Genomic DNA, 27,434 nt, shown 5'->3' with positions numbered 1-27,434 from the left:
CATGTACAGGCAAAGTTTTAGTTGTTTCCCTTTCCATTTGTCTCCTGGACAACCATGATGGGACGCCTGGGTGGGATGGTGGTTGAATGTCTGTCTTTGGCTCAGGGCGTGATCCTGGAGTCCCAGGATTGAGTTCCACCATCAGGCTCCCTGCATGGAGCCTGCTTCTCCCTCTGCCTATGTCTGTCTGTCTGTGTCTCTCATGAATAAATAAAATACTAAAAGGAAAAAAAAAAAAAAAAGGAAAGGGCAACATGTTGTATATCCTGAGTGAGGGCTTAGTAAAATTTAAGATGCCCCAATTATTGAAAATTAGGAGGCCTCCAGTTGATTTCTCTGGTCCTAGGATGCATCCCAGTGCCTGCCTCTCTATATTGCTGATGTTTAAAGTTGGAGTCATGAGCCTATACTTCATAGTCCAGGGTGGTCTTGACCATCCATGTGATCAGTACCAAGGAGATGTGGCAGAGAAGGACAGCTTCTAGGGGGTTAGACTTATCCTGAGTCCCTCCCCCCTTGCTGGAACAGAGCCAGCCGTGAAGTCATCATCTGTCAGCATAGCCTCTGATCCTAGGTTCTCGTACATATCTAGAGGCATAAATCTGGGTTTGTTATTGGTATTTTTTAAAAATTAAAATGTTGGTTTGAGGAAAGCACTGTGAGAAGCTGCAGAAATCCTATCTTCATTGCCTTATAAAAAATATAGGATGCCAAGTTTAAATGAGAAGTGATTTTTTTTATAGCATGATTATGTCTCATGTAATATTTGGGACATTCACTTCTATTAAAACAGCTGTTTTTCTGAAATTCAAGTTTTACTGAGCACTATTTTATCTGGCAACCCTTTTGAAAGTAGATTATGAAACAAGCAAATAAGTCAACAAGTGGAACTTGTAGTTCAGAATAGTGTGGAGTAAAACATGCAGAAACCCATATGACCTTCTGAGTCCAAAGGGCTATGCTAAAATGGACACTTCTATTTAGCATCAAGTATATTGGACATTCTATTAATGTGGACCAAATTTAAGTGAATATAAAGAAAATACAAGCCAGTGAGGTACAGCATGAATTGGTGATCAATTCCCTACAATCAAAAATCTCCACTTGGAATGGGGCTTTTTTAGTCTCTTTCTAGCTTTTAAGTTTGGCTTGGACTCCTTGTCAGGCCACATATCCAGCCTTCTGTTATTTTTTAAACAAATTCCAAACAGTCAACATAGTACAGTGAGTACGTTCTTTAGAAGGGATATAGCAACATGCAAAAAGCTGGGGATGAAGCTGTGTTCTGTTGGGTGTTAAGTCTGGAAATAAGCAAGTCTGTAGATAACAGGCCTTCAACTCCACAGTAGAACCCTGTAAGCTAGGCTCACTGCATGAAATCAGGGCTGTAGGAAATGCAGGTTTTTTTTTTTTTTTTTTTTTTTTAGAACTATCACCATGGGGGCCCTTTCAACATTTACACTGAGCCTTAATATACAGGACCTGCCCAGCCATACTCAACCAGTTCCAGTTCTTATTCACTCCAGCTGTTCTCCCTCCCTTACTCTGTCTCATGCTAGAGAGGTCACAACACAATGAATCCCCCTCCCATCTAAGTTCAGAGATGGAAGTCAACCTTTTTGTAGGTACTTGAAATACCTACAGGGCTTGTCACAACTGACTAGGCCCCACTCGCAGTTTGATTCAGCAGGTATGGGATAGGGCCCATGAGCCTGCATTTCTAGAACATTCCCAGAAGATGCTGATGCTGGTGGCCTGGGGACCGCATTTTTGAGAACCACCACTCTAAGCTTTACCATTCCTGTCAATCCACTTATCTCCAGGGAGGAGATCCTGATCATTTGACTGGTAAGCAATTCGCCTTCAAAAGATCCATTCCATAAACCCTCCTTCCAAGGAGGGCTTCTGGTAGCAACTGCCTTGCATTTATTATCCCAGAAACCTAAGATACATGCAAGTGGTTTATGAAGCAAAGTGCTTCCATAAGGAAGTAACAAGGGAGTGGGGATGAGCAGCATAAGAAAGAGGAAGCCAAGCAAGAATAAGATTTCACATAAAGCGCCATTGTAGTGGCTGTTACTCATGCCCCACATGTACAAGGGGCAGAGTCCAGGAGATATCAGCCACAAGTTTCTAGTTGTCCTCTCCCAGTGGGGTCAGATATTTAGCTCTCCCAGTAATGTGTGAACATTCACATGGAACCAGGGCAACTCATGTGAGCCTTGGCATCCAGATTTTTTTTTTTAATCGGTGGTAGGCCTGGGATGCCTACTTCTTTGTGTAGTACCTAGCCTTCTCCAGAGGTCAAGCTGATACCTCATGGCCCTAGTCCCCCATAAGTCACATTGTTAACAGACTGTTTCACGTGGCTCATGGGCTCCAAGTAAATAACAATCCACTCATGCAGCAGAACATCCCAAGGTGTCAGATTCTTAGGAGCCAGGCAGGGGCCAAACCCTTATTTAGAACATGTAGGGAGTAGACAACTCTGTACTGGGTTAATCTTTCAGTACATCCGTATAATTCCTCAAAGCCGAAGCACTGGTTTGCAGGCAATACTGGTTCCCAGGCCCATGGCAGTATTAATCACAATCCATCCTTTTTATACTTAAAACCCACTTGTTTGAATGGTACACCCCTATAGATAGGTTCAGCCTTAAAGTATACTGCATCAGGGGGTGGTCACTCAAAAGGCTTCCAAGTAGGCATGCCTCCCATTTGCCAGCACTCCCAGTGACCCTATTGTGGTTTTGTATTTCTTCCTGATCCTACATCTCTGGGACTTAGAGTTACTGGTTCCCAAAAGGCACATGCTTGTATCAAGGGACAAGCAAAGACCTACTTTAAAAATGAGCTATGGTTGCTGCCTCAGCCCTCAAGGCTCCTTGAGTTAGCAGGCCAGCAGACAAGGACATCGTCTTGACAGAGGTAATTGGCTTTAGTCACCAGGAAGAAGCAGGGTTGCTCGTATACAGTGGGATAGGAGACAACCTATTTGTGGGTTTCTTGGTGATCTGATTTGATGATAAAGTACACAGCATCCAAGCCTGAGAAATACAGGATTTCAGCTCAGGTCCAGGAGAGGAGGAGGACCTTGTCATGCCACCAGGGAATCCACCAAAACCCGCAGAGGTATATAAGGGTAAGATAAATCTGGAACAGAGGAAGGGGCCACTATGTACCAGTTGAAACCCCAACAGAACTCCTTCACAGGATTTGTCTTTCCAGTCTTTAGTTTCCTCAGGAAGAAACCTACTTGAATTTAGGGAAACTCCCTCTAGAACTTATTCCAAGAAGTGGCTCTGGGTGATGCAGAGGCTATAGTGGACATGGGTATATGTTACCCACATTCCTCTTTAGATGCAAAGAGCTGGTCTCTCCCCCCACCCCAGCCACTTGAAGTGCTACGTGAGAAAAATTCTGTACTCTATGGGATTGCCTCAAAGATCTACTTAGCTAAGGCCAAGCACCATTCCCAGGGACACATTCCAGTGGAGTTGAGAGCTCTGAATCACCCCAAGATGCTTGAGAGGACCAGGCCTTTAATGTTCCTAAGTGATTAACTTCTCCGCCCAGTCCTGCTGGATCACTCCTTTTATAGACCTTGCTCCCGATAGCACTCTATAGTATGCTTTTCTGTATATTCAACTCCCTCTCAAAAGCTGCTTCCTGAAAAGCTCAGTCTACAACAGCTTTCACCGTTAAAGACTATGGCCAGACTACTTCAACCTCCTAAGCTCAGGCTGTAATAATTTCCCCCCAGATAGAGAACCTGTACTCCCAAAAACACTGCATAGAGTGCAGATATCTCCTATTCAGGAATGATCCACAACAGAAGCTACAACAGTGACCAAAGCGGCTTCACCCTGGCATAAGAGAATAAAGGGACCTGGTCTTCAGAGATTCTGGTGTGAAGGAGAAGGAGACCATTACTGCCAAAGAATAGATGGCTCCTGCTGACCAAGCATCTCCAGCCCCCCTCTAAGACCAATACAATTAAAGAGGGGTCAATTGGTTTACTGGAAGTCTACTCTTCATTCTTAAGTCCTGATATTAAATCAGATCTGAAAAGATGGACAGCATCTGACCTTTTTCAGTGTCTGGGGAATTTCCCAGGCAATCTCAGTATGGGTCATGACTGCATCCATCTGATACTGCTATTGAGCCAAAACTTTACTATCAGCTCATTAAGGTTGAGAGTTGAAGCCAGTTCCACCAAAATCATCTATTATGCACACATAGTCCTGCCAAACACATCTTCTAATACTCCTAGCTGTTCTAGAAGTATGATTATGTGGTTTTGACATCTTGGTTTTACTGATAGATCCTTTGAGTACACAATAGTTCATTCAGATGGATCCTATATAGCTCTCCAGTTGATCTCCCAGAAGACATTTCAAAGTTATGAAATTTAACAAAATTCACCATTTTAAAATATACGATTCCATGGCATTTAGATATCCACAATTTTGTGCAGCCATCACTGCTCTCCAGTTCCATAATGTTTACGTCATCCCTAATAGGGAACCCATACCAATGATTTCTTTACATGGAGTTACGGTCTAATGTCCTTTAAGTCTGAAGGACTGTTTAGATTTGTGTTTTTTGTATTTTTTGTGGGCTAACTAATGACAGACCTTCTCAGTTTTTATCTGGAAATACTAATCTGACTTTGTTTTGGAGGATAGTTTTGTCAGATATAGAATTCTTTGACAGGGCTTTTTTCTTCCTTCCCTTCAGTACTTTAAGTATTATCCTTCAGCCTTCTGGCCTTCTTAATCTAATGAGAGTTGTTGATCTTACTGGAGGATACCCTTGTACATGATGAGTGGATTCTGTCCTTGGTCTTGAAAATTTGATAATACATCTTGATACGGATTTGTTTGGGTTTATCCTCCTTGGGCTTCATTGAACTTTTTGAATAGATTTTTTTTTCTTCATCACATTTGGGGGTACTTTGGTCCTATTTCTCAAAATAGTGTTCGTGCTCCTTGCTCTTAGTATGCTTGAGCAAAGAATCAAGCAGGCCTGAAGGTTGACCAGGTATTTCTTATGGTTCCTACATATCTGAGACTGAGATTAGGCTTTCAAGAGATTTCCATGAAGCACTTGCTTGATTCAAGATAGAACAAGACCAATTCTACTACTCACTCCTCTTCATCTGAGGAAGATGCTAACACTTGAGTTTTCCCCTCCCTCTAAAGATACCATTTTAATGCAAAAAGACAGAAAAATCCACCTCTAGCTCTACGATCCATTAGTATCAGCTCCTACTCTGCATTGTGGGCAATATTTAAAGAGGCCTTTTTAATACCTACTACTTCAATCCTTAGTGGAAATACATGGTCAATCCTCCACCATGTTCCTTGAATCCTCCTGTCAAGTTCTATGCACCCTGGGCTGACATCCTGAATCTTCTTTGGAGGCAGCCCTTGGGCTGCAGAACCCACATTGTCTAACATGGTAAGCTTAGAATTAACAGCTCACCAGAGGTACTCTAAGTGACTAATAAGTGTCAGGAGTATACATAACCCACCCATATTTCTCAGTCCAGGATAATTCTGAAGTCTGTTTTATACTAATTCCTAAAACTTTTCTGGAGAATTAGTCTCATTTATCTGCATAGCAGCTGGTTTATTAGGAACCTCCGTGTCCTGCTTGCTGTCACCTCTTTCTATATCACCTCACTGATTTCTTTGCCAGCACTTCTTCCCACTCAAAGTAAGCCCTTGTCTCAAAGTCTTATATCTTAGGACCTGATTAGGGGGGAATCCAGTAGAGACCATGGAATAAATTTTGCTGAAATACAGTAAAATATTTGATGCTAGCTATTGATAGAACTAATGTCTGATCTTTAAGGCAAAAACCTTTCTTCAAGTGTCACATGTGGTGAACTAGGTAGGAAAAGCCAAAGGAAAATTGCTTCTGCTCAAGAGTGTTACCAAAACTCAGGTTTGATTGCAAGTGAATTAGAATGGCATCAGTCATTACTGTAGAAGCAGCAGACTTGGAGTGGAAGGGGCCTACCCCAGCTAAGATTTATTGAGTTTATACAACTTGTATAGAGGCAAAGGGAAGATTTTGAGGGGGAAGGTGTTACAGCTAACCAGAGCCTACTCCTCGCAACCCCATTAAGTCATGTTGCCCTCCTAGGCTTCCCTTCACTCTAGAGCAGAAGCCTTGTCCATCTTGTTCACGGATGCATCCCTTACACTTAGTGCCTTGGTAGGTAGATTCATTAGCCATTTGGTTAATTGATCCAAGAAGTCAATTGTGTAGACGACCAGAAATATTAGGAACTTCCCAGGGGAAGGGGAATGCTAGACTCCGCATGAAGGTAAAGAGGGACATGGTATCTTTTCACCAGCTTGTGGCAAAACACTGCTTTCAGAAGGCTCCTCACTTACCTGAAAGAGCAAAGATCTAAAACCGGGCATCAAGCAGTGTTGCTTTTGGTAACAGCCACATAGCTAAGCTGATGGCCAGGGAAGGTAGTGTTGAAAGCTTCAGCTGAAGACCTCCAGTGTCAGGTTTGCCTTTGTTTTAGCACATACATACCCAGTCCCCCTCACCTACTTGAGGGGCTGGTATAAGCTATTCCCCATTGGAAGTAAACTCTAGACACGATCATTCGTGTTTGAAGCTCAATGGCTCATTCATGGATTAGATGCTTAAGTGATCAGAAGGTCAGTTGTCGTGGTCTTACATTCATGTGTTCTTAAAGCTCATGTGGCAATCAGACTAAGGCTCCTATAGAAAATTTTACTGTTCCTAGCACTGATCCTCGTATTCTGTTTTTGTTCTTCCCAATGCTGCATTTTATAAGCAAAAGTATTCAGTGCCATCTATCCTAGTGGCAGAAACTACCCTTAGGGCCAAGCTTGGTCTCTCCCCAAAATGTATTGGTCTACTCATTCACCCTGGAAACAACCTTAGGAGTCCATTAGCTCCACCAACCCCATAAAACAGCATATTATACTAGACTCTGACCTCACAGAAAAGCCTGGATGTTACTGGAAAATTCCTAGAGACCTATATATTCTTAAGTGGCCTGAGACTTAGGTTTCAAAGCCAAAATGTTTTTAATTTGGGATGACACTGGGTTATAGACTTTTTGATAAGACTAATAGTACCACCACCTCTTCAACATTTCAGAATAAGGATGCTAAAGCCTTTAAATATGGTGGTCTTATTCAAGAGTCACATTAACCCATCTTATGGAGTAGGAGGGAGACTGTGGCATACAGGCAGAGGGTTGTATACTATTGTTTGAGAACCACCATTTTGGCAAACATCCCCTGATATCACCCTTATGGACACTGAATTCTAAAGTGCTAGTTGCAAAGACCATGAAACCAGAATAGGACCCAGGCTGTGACCATCATAAAAGGACTTTTAGGAATGTCCTCCAATTAAGCTACAGGCAAGGTGTTAGGACCATAGCATTTTCTACTCCATGAGAGAGGGCTTTAGTATATATGATAGTATCCTCTTACCTAAGTGGATCATCTCTAAGATTTTTACTTACGGGCCATTCTCCACTGCTGTAGTTCAAATTTTCAACTAGGAACACAAGACCTCATTCTAGAGTATTTAGACTTGGCATGGGTGATGGCTAACTATGTTCACTTAATTGGGTCACTGGGCGCCTAGATATTTGGTCAAGTATTATTCTGGGGGGTAACCGTAAGCATTTTTGGAGATTAACACAAATTGGTGAAATAAGTAAAGCAGAGTGGATGAAGGCCATTCACACTAAAGAGGGCTGTTAAAGACCTGAGTGTAAAAGACTGACCCTCTCTGGGAGATAATTCTTCCTGCCTTGCCTTCACACAGGGAGGTCAGTTTTTCTGGTTTTGGACTCAGACTGGAACATTGGCTCTTCTTGGATCTTGAGCCTCATGGCCTTATGGATGGGAACCACACGATTAGCTCTCATGGGTATATAGCTTACTAAGTCACCCTGCAGATTTTGGGACTTGTCCACCGCCACACAATTGCATGATCCAGCTTTTTATCTGATTTATCCCGTTTCCTCAGAGAACCTGAACACAGCAAGTCTAGTTAGTGGCATTTCCCAGGAGTTCAGTTAGCATTCCAGCAGGATGCCCATCACATCATTAGCTTTCAGTCACTTAGTATCCTCCATATCTACTCTATCATCCATGGAGGAGACTTGATAAAACCCCAGGAGGTCATCCTTGTATACAGGTGCAGGAAACCTAGCATCACAATCTGGGAGATTAGCCCAAGTGTACCAGGTCTGTGGTAAATCTAAGGCACAGTTCAATTCTTGATCCCCAGCATCAGGTAGTAAAGGCATTTAGCCTAATGGGGTATGCAGCATACCCAATTCCTTCTGTACCAGTAACTAGTTGTGTTGCTTTGAGCAAGTCGAGCACCAAGCCCATTTACTCCTCCTAAAGTGGGAGGATGGCTTCTGTATACTTTTGAGTAGAGAGATCTTCTATATTACCTCCTCATACACAAGTTGTCTAGGACCACAGTACTCCCATCACCATGAATCCTACTGAAAGATCCTAAGAAAAAAAGATGGACTAACCAGAATTGTTTGTAAAATTGAGTCTTAGCGGACTGATACTTACTTAAGTCGCATAAGCAAATACTGTCTATAGTGGAGATTGGGTACCAGACTTCAGTACTAAGACAGTGCTTTATGAACATTTATGAAGTTTAGTTGCAGGTTTCCTGGGATCATCAGGAGCTACTGATGGTCTCCTAGGTTATACTGGAGGCTCCATCCACCTCTTGCATCCCAGGCATAGTTAATGAGATCCCTCTAGAGGGATCTAGAGACAAGCTTCATGTTTATTCAGTTACAGCTAAGAACTAGCATCAGGAATTTTATACTTTTACTGGAAGCATCTTGCCTTTCTCAATCCCTGGAAAAATCTGTTCAATATGGGTTTATTTGAATCAAGCAAGTGATACACTGAAGCTTTACATAGAGCTCTACTAGTTAATGAAGGGAGCATCTTCTACCTATCACCGTTTAATCCTCAGAGACCACAAGAACTATTGATTTAACATTCTAGGACAGAGCCTGGCTCTCTATGGGCACTGCAAGGGCAGCTATTTCCCCCTCACTCTGAGGAGGAAATAGAGTTGCTAATTAAGGACCATACTGTATCTCCCCATTTAGGGATCGACAGGACTGCTTATAATCAATAGAGAACTACACGAGGCTTGGCTGTCTAACAATTGCCAGGTTAAAGTAGAGATTAGGGAGTTCAACAAAGAGTATGAAGAGTTTCACTGCTTGGCTCTCCCACGTGTGCACAAGGCTCCACCCCTCCAGTATTTAGCAGCCCTCCACGGCTTCCCCAAGCTCCCTGCCAGGCACTGGTTTCCATGGTGATGTCAAATCCCTCTGTCCCTCTGCTGCTGCTCTTCCTTGCCCTATCCTTTTTAATCTGTAACCCAATTCTCTCCCTGGCTTCCTGAATTGGAGATACTCAAGATATTTCTGAAGGATATATAGGAAGCTTCCAGAAGAAAATAAGGCTCTTCGAAGGGGCAGGGCTCTGGCAGTCCCCTTAGTCTCTGGATCCCTGAGAGGCTCGCATTCCAGCAGCCCTGCCTGTCATCCCCTTAGGATGAGCAAGTAGTAGCAGAGAGAGGGCAGGAGAGCTGTTAGGGAGACAGCCAGAGAGCTTGGAGGACCAGTTTCCTAAGAAAACAGCCCTTGCTTTTGTGCCCTGCCCTATATTGTTGCTCAACATTAGAAACATGACAAATATAAGGCAATTAAGTGGAATATAGCTATGACTATGTAGAATTAAGTGTTGTAAGGAGGTAAGCTTAAAAAGGAGGATTAAGTTAGAATGCTGCTGTAGTGAACAGGGAGAAGGAGATGGAGACTAATTCAAACCAATCTTTCACCTGTTGCTTAAATCCAAACTCCAGAGGATTAGAATCCAGACTCGGATTAGACTTATGTGCATGGCAAGGTGGAGAGAGGAATCCAGCAGAGTGGTTCCGACCTGGCCATCTTCCCTTTCTGATAGCATTCTGCACCTAGAAGATAGGTAGGTTTGGGGAGAATGCACACTAGATCATTTTTGTGATGGGAGAGATCATGAAACAGGTAGATAAGTATACATGGGTCTGAAGCTCTGTTAAGGCTGGACATTTGCAAGGTGGAAAAGAGATCTATAGGTATTAGGTCACTGCGGCTTTCGTTTTTGTCATCCTGGAGAGAATTCTCCGGATGAACAGAGTCCCGGGGAACAGAACCGTTAAGGAGAACATGGTAGAAAAAGGGGCCAGCAAAGGAGATGAAGCAGCAGCACAGAGGGTGAGGGTACAGAACAATCAGGGGAGAGTACCTAAAGGAGAGCAGAACCCAGGCAAGGAAGCAGCAGGAGGATCAGACTCAAACTTGAAGTACAGGAAGACAAGTGGCACCTCAGCCCTTCATGGAAAGGTCCAGGATGACCTGGTAGGAACTTGGATGTTCCACAACCCACAGAAGGTTCTCCTTGAAGTCCTGTGGTGCTCTAGCCTCCTGATTTAAGAGAAGTCAAAAGACTCACCTAGAGCCTAGAGGAACAGAAGCTCCAACCCAGGGTTTATCAAGAAAACCTGACAAGAACATAAAAAAGTGAAAGACCAGGAGAGTCTATATTCTAAAAACATCCAGAAGTATTGGTGAGGGGATAGCCCCTGAAAGACTTTTCTGGAATGCTGTATTCGACATAGAATTCAATGTGCCTTCTAGTTTTAAAAAGCAAGCCTGCCTGGGCTCTGTCCTACAGGGGACAGCTATTAAGAGACCTGGCTGGGGCTGCATGAAAATTCAGGCATGCACCCTAACCACCCTCAGCAAAGAAAATCAATGTGGGCTTGACCCGCAGCACTAAGCCTGGAGCCAAGACATGGAATTACACCATTGTTATAGTCCCAACCCAAGGATTCCTCCCTAGTGCCTGGTCTTGAATTAGGTTTCTTAGTAGTCAAGAAACCAATTGTTTCCAATAATACTCTCAGCAGAGCCCTGAGAACAGGTGTGGAGGCTCGTCTAGGCCTTCTGGCTTTCTGAACCACCATTAGACCGGGCCCCAACCAGCTGTCCCTCTGGCTCCCTGTTAGTTATACTGGAAGCTGGACCCACCTCACTCCATAGCCCAACCCTGGAGTCCTGTGGCATTTCCCTCCCCCCGCTTACATGATTGGGAAGGAAGTCATGGCATGCTAGGTAAAGATGCCCAGCCTAACTTACTACAGAGGATCTCAAAACCTACAGTTCTACTTCTCTAGGGCCCAATAAAGTCTGAGACACTTTCTTCATGTTCCTGGGAAATCACACCTCTTAAGGTCTGCTCTCTCCCTCCTGAGAGGGGAGGAATTTGAACTGAGAGGGTTTTGAGGTAGGAGGAGACATCCTCAAGCCTTGCCTTCCTGCCCCTCAAGCTTTGTTGGGAACTGGGGAGATGACGAGGGGAAGTGAAGTGCCAGTGATGCAGTAGGAAGCAAGATCTATCCTCTGTGGCTGGCCACTCCGTGCTTCCAGACTGGTCCATATTCTGGTAGCTCATGGAACAGTGAGCACTAGAAACATCTTAACAGATTCAGGTTCTGTTTTTATTAGTAGCATTGTATACTTGAAATAGGAGTTATAGCCTGTAATATACAGTTGCATCAGAAACTTCAGACACATTAAGAAAACAGTGATTTTGAGTAAATGAGAGATCACTTAGTCTTTTGTTACAAAGGATACACTCCTCTCCTACATCTCCATCAGCACAAAGGAACCCATCAGAAACTGAAAGCAGGTGGGATGGTTTGAAGAAAAACCATTAGTCACAAAAGACTGAATCATTTTCTTCAACTCCTATCAAATAACATGGTTAGTGTCAATCCAGGGCCTCTAGAAGAGAGGGCCAGGCTCACAAAGGGTCAGAAACATCCTGGGGTCCCCTTCTTACTGGTTATGTAAGGCAGAAAAAGGAGAGGGGGGCCTCACAGCACAACTGAGTCAAGCCTGTACCTCAGGAGCCTAAGTGTCCAGTTTCAAGTTTGGGGGGACCCTTCCCCTCCAGACAGGTTGCCCCTCTAACTTCACCCTCACATCAGTGGTCAGATTCAAGGTACTTCAAGCAATCCCAGAGCTCTAGTGCTGGTGAGGACTCCAGAGGAGCATCAGTTAAGGATACTGCCCCTGTGCGGGGAACAGCTCTCAGAAGAGCCCCATCAGGTTTCATCCATGGCAGCATTTTTCCGTTACTTCAAGACCTAAGAGCATTTGTTCCACCAGATGGTTTACTTCATTTGAGATAGGGCCCTTTGCACCATTTGATTTGGAGGAGGATATATTGTCTAGAAGTTCAAGCAGCAGTTAGAGGCCGTGGCCAAGACGCAGTGGTAGAGAAGTCCGTTTGGGAAGCTATCAGAACCATTCCCAGGATAGTCCTTCTCATCCTGGAACCAGTTCTCCTGGGCTTTTATTCTTCATGCACATGAACTTGCCGCTATCCATGGCAGCTTTAGTCACCAGTGTGGCCTGGTAGCCTTTTCCTCGTGACCTCCTTACTATCAACCAGGTCAGTATTGCTATATCCTAAGGAATCTCTGGCCCAGGCTTAGTTGGAAGTAGAGAAGCCGCTTCTAGCCTCCTAGAACCATCTTGGGATTACAAGACAAAGGACTTTCAGAGCTGATGACACCATCAGGCCTCTTTCCTACTGTTCCCAAATCAGATGCCCATCAACAATTGGAACCCTCCAAATCAGAATCCACTGGGGACGTCATGTAAAAAAACAGAGCCTGGGAACACAACACCCTTTGGGATCTAAGATAATTTCTTTTGGCCCACAGTACAAAGGCCTTTCATTCAAAGCTCCAAAAACTTGTGCTTTCCCAACCCTAGATATTAGTTGGCAATGGGAAGATGTGTCACTATTTTGACAAAAAAAAATTAAAATCAAGGGTCTGTTAAGGACAGACAAGGACATTTTGTCCTTGAAGGATACCCAAAGTTGGCCAAGTGAGTTATCCATACTCACTTGGATATATTTGGGGAATAGGTCTGCAGCAGAGCAAGGAGCTAGCTCTGAACCTTTGGGATTTTTGTCACAGGACATGGGAGAAAAGTACCTCTTGCTTAAGAGCCACTAAACACAGATTGGAGCATGTGGTGGGGGCAGAGGTGAGGGTATATGTGGCAAAACCTCGGGTTCATGCTAACAGAGGCCAAACAAGGAGTTCTGGTGACAACATGGTGACAGGTCCTAGAGACCCTGATGATACCAGGAGACACGGTGGTATTCAGGACCACCAGCGATAGAGCTCTACTACTTTCTAGCAGCTTTCAGGTTCTCCAGTCCAAGCAGCTATGCCATGGCCTTTCTGGAATCCATTTAGAACTCAGCCCTAGGACACTGGACACAGTTAAGAGTTAGAGGGGACCACGGCCTGGCAGAATGGTTCCTTAGAAAAAGGGTCACTATCTTATGCACAATATTGAGATATTGTGAGCTACCTTGGGGGTTGGCTCTAAGGTTTCCTCTCTGGTGGAAGATGCTGAGGAGACAATCCTGGGATCTAGTGGCCAAAGCTTATGCTAGGCCTTTTCAGAGGGTGCTGGCCTGATAGAGCATTGGAACAGCTTCCTGAAGACACAGCTATAGCACTGGCTCAGAGGCAATCCTCTGCAAGGACAGGTATTATCCTCCCGGATGCATGCAAACAGAGGTCTCTAAGGGGCTAGGTCTCTAGGGGAAGGGACGCATGGGTATAGAAACCAAGAGGTTGAAACAGCAGAGCAGCCCCCACCCCCCGCCCCCCGCCTTGACATAACTGACTCGCTGGGGGGACTTCGTGCTTCCTGTCCCTGCAACTCTTGCTTCTGCAGGGTTATAATAGATTCTGTTCAAGAATAGCACACTCTTGCCATAGGATCCTGTTGACCTTCCAGTCTTAACTGTTACTGGGGATCTTAGGTTCCTTGTGTCCGAAACCAGCAGGCAAAAAGGGCCACTATTCTGGTAGGGGCATTGGCCCTGATCATCAAAATGCAATAGGGCTTCTGTGATACCAGGCAGCAGGAGTGTATCTAGGGCATGGAATAGTCCTCTTGGATATGTTGTCACACTTGAGTGAAAGAAGGACTAGTACAGCAACACCAGCCTGAGAAGGGAGGAGTATCAATCAGGCACTCAGACCTCTCAGGAATGAGAGTTTGAGTCATACCATCAAGTTAGTCACTGAGACCAGGGGAGGTGTGGGTTGGTAAAGAGAATTTAGGATGGATAATGGAGGAGTAAAAGTGAGTGCCAGTTACCCCCAGAGTGCCTGCAGTGATGGACACTAGTTCTTTCTTCCAATCTCCCACTTCTAGGTTTGCCCACTAGGGACTGGGAAGCTGCTCCTCTACACATGTGAAGTGGACTTAAATAGGGCAAGTGAGGGCTAGGGCAGCTATGAAGTATAGGCTTGCATCTTTAAGGTTTACCTTAAAGGAGAATACTTGTCTGACAGGCTCCAGTGGTCAGTGATTTCAGGAGTCATCCCATCATTTGATTGGACGGTGTATTCTTCATAGGCAGCCCTTGACAGTGATTTTGCAGCTCTACCCCACACTGGGACCTCCAGTGGCAGTGCCCTGGAAGTCCCCCATTTGGTTGAAGTGGCCAGATCTGTACTGTGACTGGGCCCTGCTAGGGGGAGGAAGTGGAGGAGGAAATGAAGTGATGGGAGGCCATACACTCCTCTATCTGGTCAAGAACTACAAGCTGACCTAGGTGATGCTTAGCAGGTCTGTTCACTGGGACCAGAAAGATTACAGAGATTACACTTTTAGTCCATTGAACAGAGACCAAGTTTGGCAGCCTGTTGTCTCCTTTCTTGTAGGTCAGGATTTGGCCTCTGGAGCTGGATATTGTATTTTGGGCACCTTCAGTATCTTCTTAGGAACCCAGATACTATATGGGCAGCCCAGGTGGCTCAGCTGTTTAGCACTTCCTTCAGCCCAGGGCCTGATCCTGGAGATCTGGGATTGAGTCCCATATCAGGCTCCCTACATGGAGCCTACTTCTCCCTCCACCTGTGTTCTCTGCCACTCTCTCATGAATAGAAATATTAAAAAAGATTTTATTCATGAAAGACAGACACAGGCAGAGGGAGAAGTAGGCTCCATGTAGGGAGCCTGATGTGGGACTCGATCCTGGGTCTCCAGGATTCCACCTCGGGCCAAAGGTGGCACTAGATGGCTGAGCCACTGGGGCTGCCCAAATAAAAATCTTAAAAAAAAAAAAAAAAAAAAAAAAAAGAAAAAGGAGAACCCAAATACTATACCCCATGTCATAGGGTTTCAACTAGCTGTGAAAGTAGGTCAACCTTCAACCGGCCAGCTTGGGGGTGGGGGAGTGGGAGGAACTTAACAGGCCAGCTTGGCACTTGAGAGGGCCAAAAAAAATTCTGAAGTGTGTACAAGATTATCACCAACACACTCTGTATCCTTAGAATAAGCTGTTCCATTAAAGTAGAAGTGTTCACACTGGGAATTGCCCATGAAACAGCTTTCTTTTCAAGAGGGAGTTAACCCTGCTTCTTACAGTGAGCAACTGATGTGCTGGCAGTACACTTGCCGACATGGGTCTAGCTTTGGAAGACTTGACACTTCCTGGCATGGGATTCTGGAGAACTTAGGGAGTGGTCATGAAAGATGCCATGTGGAGACTTGAACTCCAAGGAGATGCCCCAGTCAGAGGTAGTGGGAGGGAGACAGGGCCCTGATCCAAAGGGGAATGTGGGATTTCAAGACCTAGAACACAACAAAACAGAAAGGTACAGAGATTTTTCCATATACCTCCTGTCCTACATGTGCATAGGTACCTCCATTATCAGTATCCAATAGGGCTGTAATATCCACATCATCCAATAAAGTTGTAATATTTATAATATTGTAATATCTGGGGATGTTTTAGGTTCATTAAGAGTTCATAGGTCTTCAGGGGTCTACTCTTGGTGGAATAGGATTTTTAGGGTAGTGAAGACATTCTATGACCTAAGTACATGCTGCTGTGTATTTGACATATAGGATGTACAATGTCAAGTCTCCATTTTAATTTCCTCCAAGAAGCCTCCTGCCAGCATCCTAGTATTAACTTCCACTGGTCCTTTTCTCTGAAAGGGCTTGGACCCTGAGAATCATTTGTTCCCAATGATCTTGATATACAGATTATTTTAGGACAAGGAGATCTGGCAATGCAAGTGTCGGGAAATTCCACCCTCCACTAGAGGCAGGGGAGTTCTTGAATACCTGCTCCCAGCAAAGTGTCTTCTAATGATTAGAGGGGACATTCCTCTCCCATTGTAAGGGCTACCCACATTGAGGCATGTGCTATTTTCTTTGGGCTCATGTTTAATACCAGTAGAAATTCAGGTAAGAAATTTAGGAGGTTTTCCTTGGACTACGGTCCTGAGAAAGAACAAGTCTACTTACTGGTAGCTTCCATAATTGATTCCTATTATGGCTGTGCCTGTGATCAGATGCACAGATGCCACAGGAAAACAGCTCTTCAAGTTCTGGGATGTCTGAGAACAGCAACTCTAAGTCTGGTAAGCTGACCTATTTGACTTTTGCTCTGAGTATACAACCCTTCAGAATTCCATCAATCTACTTCATTTCCAAGGCCACTGAATCATCTTTCAGTGCAAGCACCTCTGAGCCTCTCCAAGAAACATTGGCCTACATCCTACTAAATGCTGTGTTAAGACTCCATTTGTGAACAGGTTGGCATGTTTTCTGTGATCAGGTGGGGGATAGACACCTTGCTGTGAGGGGAGTTAAGAGCCTCCAGATTTTTTTGAGTATTAATGAGAGAGAGAGGTACAGAGGGAAAGGCAGAAGCAGGCTCCATGCAGGGAGCTTGAGGCGGGACTTGATTCCAGGTCTCCAGGACCAGGCCCTGGGCTGAAGGCGTTGCTAAACCGCCCAGCCACCCGGGCTGCCCCGAGCTTCCAGATTTCTTAGAGTGGACCAATACCCTTCCAAGGAAGAAAGGAGCATTTCTGGAGAACTTGCGGACGGTCAGGAATTCCAGGAATTGGAGTCACGTTGGCCATGGTCTGAAACCTATCAAGCAGAGGGCAGAGTGACACCTCTTTGGTCTGAGTTTTGGGGAACAGCTCTTCTAGGCCCTGGTAGGCCCCTTCTTCCTGAGCTCAGGAAAGGGCTAGCAATATGATGCATAGCTAGTGTCACTGCATTTGGTCCCAGGACCTTGTCTTCTCCCATCTCCAAAGATTTCCCCTGACCCTCAGCCACTACCCTTTGCTGCCCTCACTGGTTTAGGGGAGAATTAATCCTCATTCCTGAGGAGTCCCCAGTAGACTTATTCTTCTCAGGTTGGATTGCTAAACTTGTCCATTCATAGTCACACCTGGGAAAGGGAATACAGTTGTTCAAGTGTATCACTGGGCTACCATACTTCGCCCACTGCCCTCCTCGTATACTGGCAGCTCCACACCTTCACCTGATCAGCCAGGGTCAGCCACCCCTGCTGCAGTCATGAGTTTTCCTGCCTGTGGGTCCTGGACACAAGGAATCCAAGTTGTCTGGGCTGCAGTCATATCCTAGGATTCAATGGGACCTTTGCTGTGTCCCCTGGCAAGAATGAGCCCTCCCTCCCATCCTTTCCCCCAAGCTCTTCTCTTGGAACTAGGCCTCTAATCCTGCAGAGCCAAGTTTGAGATAGTAAACACAAAGTCCCTCATGGGTCACTGGCAATGGTAGTATTATCACACCTACTTCTACCCTTTAGTTTCTAGACCCATGTTCTCTTTATTGGTATAGACCACCACAGAAGAGTTCTGTTCAGGGTTCTCAATCCTGAAGGATGGCACCCATCCTCACAGATCATTGCTAAACTGATGCTTCAACTGCTTAAATAGCAGGCTAATATTTTGCTTCATTAGGACCATTCTCTGTGGGGCTATATGCATATGGCATACCTTTAGGTAGGATCTTGGGAACCCACAATCTGATTTTCCCTGGACAGTGTGCTATGAATGCCACTGGGTACCTTTTCCCTCATCGAGCTCTCTACCACCCCTGGGGTTTGCTGGATTATGCAGCTCAAGTTTCACATCAAGGCCATTTGCTCCACAGCCTGGATGTGTTGTAGAGCCCTTTTCAGCTCTCAACTGCAAACAAAGCTGACAGCCTCTTCCAGGTCATCGAGTATGTGGGTTAGAACAGTACATGCCTAGATCTAGAGTATAGCCTCTAGAACCTCATGGTACCGGTCGGGCACTGAGATTCTTTGCAGTTGTAGATGCAAGATGCCACGATTTTTCCTACAAAGGGATGCCCCATTGTGCCTTAAGCTCTTGAATTCTACAAGATTTTGGGAACTTATTTCCAGAAGAACTGGAGTTCGTCTCCTACCCTCTGAGATACATGTTTTACCAAGGCCTCCTACATACTAGCCTCTTTTTACTCTGCATGGTCAACATGACACTGAACTGGCTGGCATCCTTCATCTTGAAGGGAAAAAACAATTATATTGACAGTCCTTCTATAGTATGGACATAACAAGTTTACAGTCTTGGAAAACCATGCATATGGTGGTCAGGCCCAGGAGTTAGGCAAGAGATCTTGAGTATTATGTCCCTTACCCTTTAATCTTTTCTTTTGATGCTAATATTCAGCCAAGTGTGCTGCTTAATATCAGACATGTTCTCTTGATCATTTCTACAGTTCTTTGAACGGGTATGGTTCCTTGACTACGATAGTCAACTGCTCTGACCACTCTGCTTGGGTCAGTATAAGGGTGTGGAATAATCCCCATTGCCTAATTAGGGAGCCAAATTCCATGAACACTTCCCCTGCCTTTAACCTAGTCCTGCAGGAAGCATACTTAGGGTTGCCCTGTCCCACTCACTAGTGGGTCCCCGATAGCCTTCACAAGTGCAGGATCTTCCATTCAATTTCTGGACTCCTGTAATAGATTCTCCCCAGCATGCGTACTTCACTGGGCCCCATCGTCCCTTCTGTGCTGCCAAGGTATTTCATTTAGAACCTCGAGGAAATTTGTTGAGTAAGGTTCTGCCTGGTGAGTTTCTACTGTCCTGGAGGTCTTGGAGTATATTCCAAGAAAGGGACTCCACGTTGACAAGCCCCTTTAATCAAGCAGCTTCACTATCTGGTCCTATGTGAACTATCCTGGCTCCTCGAGCCACATGTTTAGATGGCTAGCTAGCCATTTTTGGCAGAGACCAGTTCTGGTTCCCCTGCTTTATCTTCTCCTGGACCATACCATAGAAACCTGATAACTTACATCAGAAGAGTGGCTCAGTTTCTTGGCTGTGAAGGCACCACCAAGGAAGCCAAGATGGTCCCACCAGAGGACCCTGGGACAGGTGAGATTCAGTACTATGCTCCAGGAAAGCCTGCTGCAACTTCTACAGATGTTGGCTTTGAGCTCAGCTGCATATCAAGGCCAGAGGATTCCCAGGAGTAGGAATTAAGGATCCTGGAGCCTGTTCCACCAGAGAATTCGAACTCCTAGGAGGAGCCCAGTTTTTATAATGTTTGGTGCTTCATAACCATGTGGCTGGCTTCCTTGCCAGGATGGGGCTCTTGGCTTTTGGTAACCATAGGTAGAAGTGACTCCTGTGGACATAGAGCCTCAGGAATGGTGTTCCTGCAGCCAGACTGGCCATTCACATGTTCCTTCTCCCTCCCTGTCCCAGGGGCTAACACTGCCTTATCAGTGCAAGTAAGATTTAGGCTCAGTCTAATCCTGGCTGCGTCAGGGACCTCTTAGACCCTAGCCTGAGAGCAAGAGCCAGGCTTTGGGGGGGGGGGGGTGCGGGTAGTTGAATATGTAGCCCCTGCGTATTTCATAGAACCAGAGAATGCCTAGATCTTCTGTTTCTCAGCCTCAAGCCCTAGCAGGGATATGGAGGATGTACAGGCATTTCAGAAGCCCTAGAAGCATCATCATTTACTTAGGAATGAACATGAATTATGGAGATGAACACTCAGGTCTCCTACTGGCTCTGAGGTTTTCTCCTATTGGAGACTTCTTGGAGGTTTCTCCAAGCTGTGATGAAACCAGGACCCCCAGGTTCATCCAGAACCACACATGAAGGGTTTATTTTTACATGTGAACTGATTTCTTTCAACACTAGTCAGAACTCCGACAAAAAGCCTCCAAGACACAGGAGACCCAGTTAACGTTAGAAAGATAGGAACATCATGGTAGACCACCACCTCAGCCATGCTGGTGGAGCCCTTACTTTGGGTTCTGTACCCAAGGCCCTGCCTAGCCACATACCCCCACTAGTCCACTCACCCCTGGCTTTTTACTTCCAGTCTCTTTAGCATTCTGCAGCTTTTCTCTTTTGGCAATCTGGACTTTTTCACCATTTCACAATACTAATTTCTACCGAGACCTATACAAGTCAGTTATTTTGTTTAGCACTATACCAAGTTTTCCTTTTTGCTACAAATTAGCAGCATAATCACATCTGAAAGGTTTATAGAAAAAAATAAACCAGAACATAGAATTATAGGAACTTTCTGCATCCTGGGCATAATGAGCCTATGATAGTTCTCTATTTCATGATGTTATACTAAATTTGGAATTTTGAGTTTCTGAAGAGTATTATGATCAGTTGAGAGGCTCTGAGAAAACACTTTAGAAGTTCGGGGGGAAAAATGATCTGTTCCCAAGACGAAGTTATACTTAAGTCCAGATCTATCAACTAAGTGAATCCTACAGATGGATTTTTAGTTGGAGTTGTTAGTCTTAATTTAATTTGAGGCTTAACCTAAAAGGTCTATGTGAGTAAGGTGCTGTTTGGGAGTAACAGCCTATAGGTCTGAGAGTTAAGACAAAGGGTCTTAAAAGAGCCACTTAATTGGTAAGTACTTTAGAAGTTCCTATGATGATCGAGGATTAGGGTTTTCTTGTACACAAATGAATTCCCTGTTTTCAGTAATAGGATAGTAAAGTATGGCTTAATACAATCAGTTGGAAAAGAACTATGGGACGGCCCATGAGATCTTGTTTTTCTGTAAGTGAATAAACGCTAATGTATGAGGAGTTAAGCTATCAGCTTTTGACTTTCAGGTTTCCAGGTATGTTTTTACCTACTTCCCTACCCCCATGTTAGGAAAAAACTTAAACGTATTGAAAAGTTGAAGTTTTAGAGTGCTGCACTACTTAGTCACTACAGTTACCATTTTGATATTTGCTTTGTTATGTATTTTTTTATGTATTTCTGTTACAGGCATCAGCTGCGTTTGCCCTAAGTACGTAGAGTAATTAATATGCATGTTCTAGTTCGATATTGGTTTACAGCTTCTTTCCTTTGAAAGAAAAGGCACTTAAGATCTGTGCATCTCATCACAAGGGTGCCATTTAAGCCATGTTGGTAAATGCCTCTACCAGTAACCCAAATCCTGATCACAAAGTCCTCACTACCCCAGAGATCTCCCTTCAAGTCTGCTCTCTTCTCTTTTCTGTCCTGTGTACAGCTCAGGACATTGAAGACCAAGAGTAGAATTTATATTCTTTCTGGATCATTATTTTATACAACCTCTCGCTTTCACTTCTTTGACTAAATCTATTGGCAGAAGGGTCTTGACCTTCACCAATAGTTCTATCCCTTTAACCTTATAAATTTAACAGGAGCTATTACTCCTCCAAGGCTTGGCCATTCCTGAGGGTGTCTGGGTCTAACAGAGGACCTGCACCTTGGACCTTCCCTGGTCTCGGCCCATCATACTACTTCAGCATGCCCTAATGTATCTTACTAGTTCAGCTAAGTCCTCTTGTACAAATTTAATCTTGAGACCATAAACTGAGACAACACAAAATAAAGCTGGGTATTTGGGTTGGGTTGTTTTTGAGAAAGATGGCGTAGATATCGCCAGTCATCCTGGATTTTCTCAGGCTAATAACTCCTAAGAATCTGTTCCCTAGCCAGTACACAGACTGGTCAGCTCCATGAACTCAAGTATCAATCACCATGGATGTAGAGGTCCTTTTACATAGCCTTATTTGCTACAGGTGAAGCAAGACCCTAAGTCATTTCAGCTACCAGCTCTTGCAGAATCCGCTTCATTTGAGCCACTATCCTCCGCTCCCCCCCCCCCCCCCCGCCGCCACAATCCTCCCTTTAGTATTCAACAGCCAGTGACCAAACAGATGTGAGTGTAGAATACCTGCATGCTTTGACCTAAGGCTTTTTTGGGCTTGGATCCGAGTTCGATCGCTCTTTTGCCCTTGTGTGAGGCTTAACACCCATACATCCTGTCAGGCTATTTATCAATATCTTATGGAAAAATTGAAACAGGACAGAAATACAAGATTCAGGGGAAAATCATGCTGGTTACGGATACTTGGTCATTGGAAGTTTATCTGCATGTAGGCAACAGGGGTCTTAATGCCCTCATTCCATCATTGTGGGGTGACAAATTTGCTGGTATTCAATAGAACTGCTAGGAGGACCAGCACTATAAATATTCTTTCCATCCCTGTCCCTCTTGTTGGCCTCTCGGTCAACGGAAGAAATAAGACCATCCAGATCCTAACTATTGTAGCAATTCCAATTAGGGAGCTTTCCTGGGAATGTAGCCTGTAGTTAGACTGAAGTCACTCCTACTCCTTAATTGCCAAAGATGTAGAAACATCTGACTTAACAGATGTACAGTTGAATCCTAACCAGAATCTTCAAAGCATCATCCAACTCTAATACAAAGTTATTGGAAACAGAACTTGTTAGTTCTTATAAAGACCTAGTAGCCAGGGACCTAGGTTACTAAGTGCTATTCATGTTGAAAACTGGTCCAAAAATCCAGCTGGGTCTGTTCTAGAAAACCAGGTGGTTTTTGTTTTTGACCTATTGACTTGTTCTTGACCATATTATAGTTCCAGTGAGAAGCATTTGTACTAGCTCCAATTTCTTTGCCCAACGAAGAACCAAGTATGATGTAATTGCTCAACTATAGCTGGTGAATTTAAACTATATTTTTGGGCCTCTAGACAAGTAGCTTTTTGTTGGAGAGAAGTTACTGACCACTTTCCACTTGTATTATTCCTATCATGGGAATCTATGCTTGTGTATCATGCAGGAGGGAAGTATTGGTCTTAGAAGTTCTCAAATAGCCCATACTTGCCTTAATTTGGAGGTTTTTGGATATCCTTAGGGAAGGACAGTCTACTGGAGGGAGAGAGCTTTTTAAATATCTGGAAGTCTAACAATCAGCCCCAATAGAGGGTTAGTAGGGAGCGGGGGGCGGGGGACAGGCAGATTTAAGCCTGGTATCTGCATAGCAGTAGTACCGGACTTGGATACATCCCGTTTTGAGAGTACAAGTATTGTTTATCAGACTTAGCTTCAATCTTGACATTCCAGGTAGGCAGACTGAGTGGATTAGAGCAGGTTAAAAAAAAAATCCTTCCATTTCTGCAATGGTCTATTTGATTCCTTTGAACTTAGCCCACCACTAGCATATATTCCTGATGAACTGGCTTTGGCTGATAGGATTGGAATGAAGTCAGCAGCAGTCCTGATATTGCAAGAGGCTTAAAACTGGAGATCGTATTAATGATAGGAGGGGAATCGGGGAATTGAAGTATTAGAGGAAATCTGTAGAAGGAAGTCTGCCTTCTGAAATGTTTAGAGGTGGTGCTAATTGGCCTGAAGCATAAGGGTAAAGACCATGGTTCTTCCAGAGTGGCTTGAGGCCTAAAATAGAGACCCTGTGTTAAGAACTGTCTTGTTCCCTGGGGAAGACCAGAGGTCCTTGAATGGCCTTACAAGTTCCCCACTAGACTCTGCTCCTGTGGAGAAGGCCCCCCAGCCAGACAACCTTTCCTTGTTAAGGGACTAGGCACAGCTTCTGCTTATCCCTGGGTGTCTGGTTTCCATTCCCTGCTAGCTTATAGAATTAGACAAAACCTAGGACATCTTTCATGGGAACCAGAGAGCACCCACCTCCTTGTCACTACAGAGCCAGCCTTCTACAACTTCTGGTTGTCCCTGTTCCATATGGCCCACATGGCATGTCCTACATACAGTCTAGGTGAGGACACAAGTTTCTGATGTCTGGTTATATCCCCGTAGAGTGGTAATTGTTTACTTGCTCATCCATGGGTGAATAGGAGATTAAAACTGTTATATTCACAGTAGTCATGGTCTGAGACAACACATTCAGGATTGCTTTGTTTTTGCTTAAGGGTCAGAAGATGGGAATGGGGGCCAGAAGGATGAAGATAAGCAAACCAAAGGGTTTTGTACTTTGATAATACTTAGCCGCCGACTATAGTTAGGAGTAAGGAGAGATTCTGGGAAGTATATATTAAAAGAAATTCAGTGTTCTTTCACGGTCTTGAGTAGTCCCTGTTGTCAGCAGCTTAATTTTAGAGTGGTGGCTGGAAGTGACCTACTCCCTGAAGAAGTCCCCTACCAGAAGATTCTAGAATAGAGAAATCAGCATACTTGCTAGGGATCTTGAGAGATGAGCAACAAACCAGCAAAAAAATTTCCTGGGTGATCTTCTGAGCTCCTAGACGCCCTTGCCTGGGCACTGCAGAGGTCTGCAGCCAGGAGATGCCAACAGGCACAGATAAGAAATAGCCCCAAGGAAGAACTCCAGCCAGAAGCCTGAGGCAAGGACACCCAATAGGACAAGAGTGGTTTATTGGCACCTGCCCATTCTTGGTGAGAAGAAAAAAACCCAAACTCCTTTCTGACCATGATGAGCACTACCACAGCAGTTCATGGAAGAAGCTGTTCTCTTTACAGTTATCAGGAGGTGCCCCTCTCCTAGAGTCTGGGGGGCAGCAGCACACTTCTCCCTCCAGCTAACATGGAGGGGATGACTGGAGAGTCTTGCCATCTGGGCAACACACCTGGAGATCGACCAGGAGAGTTCTGCAGGTGCTTAACTGAATTGACATTTGATCCACAGCTCATGAAAGTGATGTACATTCTGGGCTAACTACCTGCTCAAATGGGGGCATAGGCCTGTTTTATAAAAACAGGCTTATAAGCCTGATTTCTCAAACAGCCTAAAATTACTCCTACTGAGAGCCAGGAAAATTTCAGCTTGAAGGGGGAAGACAGACAAGAAGTGAACACTGAGAACAGATTAGAACGATCAGAGAAGGGTTGTCAGATGCTCCAGTGAACAGTTATGAACACTTGAAACAAATGGAAGATAGAAAATCTTGAAATAGAAGACGTACATTTCAGTTGGAGAACTATTGGACTTTACCAAGTTATAACTCACTGGCTGGACTCTCCGAATAGAGAGGACAGAAAATTCATGAACTTGAGGTAGAGCAGAAGTAATCTGTTCAGATTGGGTCAACAGAACCAAGTGGTCTGCAGAACCAGGGCTCCCCTTGATATCATTGAGGTACCCCTACTCTAGCAACATTCAGGAAATTGGGTCAGCCTTAAGCTTCTAGGTCTATTCTCTAGTTCTACAGAGAATTTCATCTCCCAGGAAGATTGTAGAACAGGCAGGTTAAGAAAGTCCCTTCAGGAGAGTTTGACTGTCCTAGGGATACTGTAGTAAGATCAGGATCATTGGAAAGAACATCTTCCCCAAGCTCCTGGCATCCTGTGTCCCAGTCTTGGTTACAGACCCAAAGACAAGCAGATGGACTTAGTATAGTACTGTCTACCACCTCTACTCAAGGACAGAACAGTGACAGAAATAGCCACATCCTTAGAGGCCTGGGGTAGGCAGTAGGGAAGGAGTCCCTGAGGCAGCCCTGACCATTAAAAGCCCAGCTCTAGGCAAGGGCTTTCCCAAGCTGTCCTAGTTCATGGAGCTAGCACCTCTGGCTGGTGAGAGGTCAGAGCTCTACTTGGTCCATGTCAAAAAGCCAGGGGACCTCTGCTTTTTGGGATGGGGTGGTGGTGCTAAGAATCTGGCTGTGCTTCAAGCACATGCAAGGAGGATGCTCTAGGGAGAGATGTTCCTCAGGGTTACTACAGTGGTCAGGGATCTGGTCAGGAGATCCTTTAAGACCAGGGCAAGTTGCTGCCTCTGCACTAAATGAATTGGAAGATCCAGCACATTGGGTCTTGGAGGGATACTGCTCAGACCTGTGGAACAGTTCACCCTTACAGCTGCTATTTTGGAGTAGGATGCAGAGCCACGGCAGCTTGGCTTCATGCAGGCCAGGATAGGGGTGGCCATGCCACGTAGTATACAACTCAGATAACATGGGAGGATCTAGGGCAGGGAGAATACAATATGGAGCTAATGAAAAGCCCCAGTTGATTGATCACAGATTCCTAGAGAAGCAGCATGCCTAGTCCTGCTAGTTTGATAGTCAATTCCTCTCATGCCAGGGTCCTAGTAGTGATACATGCCTAGAGAGGGGTCACTAAATGCCTGCAACTTTCCAGTGACTGAACTATCAAACTGGACACAAGTAATCACAAGCTCATACTGCATAGGTCAGTACAACAAATTTGAGACCAAGCTAACCCGGAGGTCTTAAAAAACAACAACAACAACAAAAAAAAAAAACAAAACACTCCAGTTTCACAGGTTACCATCTTGAGTCTGAGGATTATTCCCATTTAATCTCTGGTCCTGGTTTGAACCTTGATCATAAGGCTCATGCTGACTTAGTTTGTGCATGAGCGTCAGGCCTCAGCAGCTCAGCCTGACTTGAAGGCGTTTGAAGAACTTTGGTTAGACTCCATCCTCTGTACATGTTGTGCTGAGGTCTGTCACCTGGGGAGACCTATCAATGTCCTTCAAACCTCGGGGAGGGGTGAGTAAAGCGGTATTTGGGAGGATTCGGTCATTTGACCTAGGCCTGATGCATTCTTTAGAAGAACACAAGTTTGGCCTTGTGTGGCCCTGGAATCTCCTGTGTTAGATGCCTGTCTAGAGGCCCACGGAGAATCTGGTTTCACTGGACATCACCGGGGTTACCAGTGTCCTAGGAGTGGAGTCTATCCTGGTGGTAGCTGGTTTCTGACTAGAAGCCCTCCCCCCCCACACACACACACATACTTGGTTTGCAGACATGAACTTCCCAGCTTCTTTGGGCTTCTGGCTAAGATTTTTTTTTTTTTTTTTTTTTTTTTAAATGGTATCCACCAACTTCCTTTCCCTCCCTCTGGGGCTACAGGCTCTCTCCCTGAACAGAGGACTTCAGGTCACCTTTTTCTATTTCGCATTGGCTCAGCCTTCTTTGACTCTTCTTGCTAGGGTCACTTGTCACCACAGACTGTCCTCTGGTTAACTTTCCCTTGTCTTGGTTCCCTGTAGGAACCTGTCAATGGTTTCTGGATGTGTGAGTTTATAAGAATATTCTTGTTTTGATCATGGTAATAGTTTATACATGTGCCCAAACTCAAGGTATAACAAGCATGTGTAGTTTTTACGTAAGATACACCCGAGGAAAAAAAAAAAAAAAAAA

At 44.7% G+C, this 27,434-nt stretch overlaps 1 long non-coding RNA gene across 1 annotated transcript in view; it reads left to right on the top strand.

The window, feature by feature from the left end:
* Positions 1-27,434, top strand: part of LOC111098570 — a 59,853-nt gene that overhangs the window by 8,230 nt on the left and 24,189 nt on the right. The gene's annotated exons all lie outside the window — the stretch shown is intronic.

This window comes from Canis lupus, chromosome 13, assembly GCF_011100685.1.
Source record: "Canis lupus familiaris isolate Mischka breed German Shepherd chromosome 13, alternate assembly UU_Cfam_GSD_1.0, whole genome shotgun sequence".
In the NCBI taxonomy this organism is placed as follows: domain Eukaryota; kingdom Metazoa; phylum Chordata; class Mammalia; order Carnivora; family Canidae; genus Canis; species Canis lupus.
Note: the sequence above shows the minus strand (reverse complement) of the source record. Positions and strands in the feature narration are given on the sequence as shown.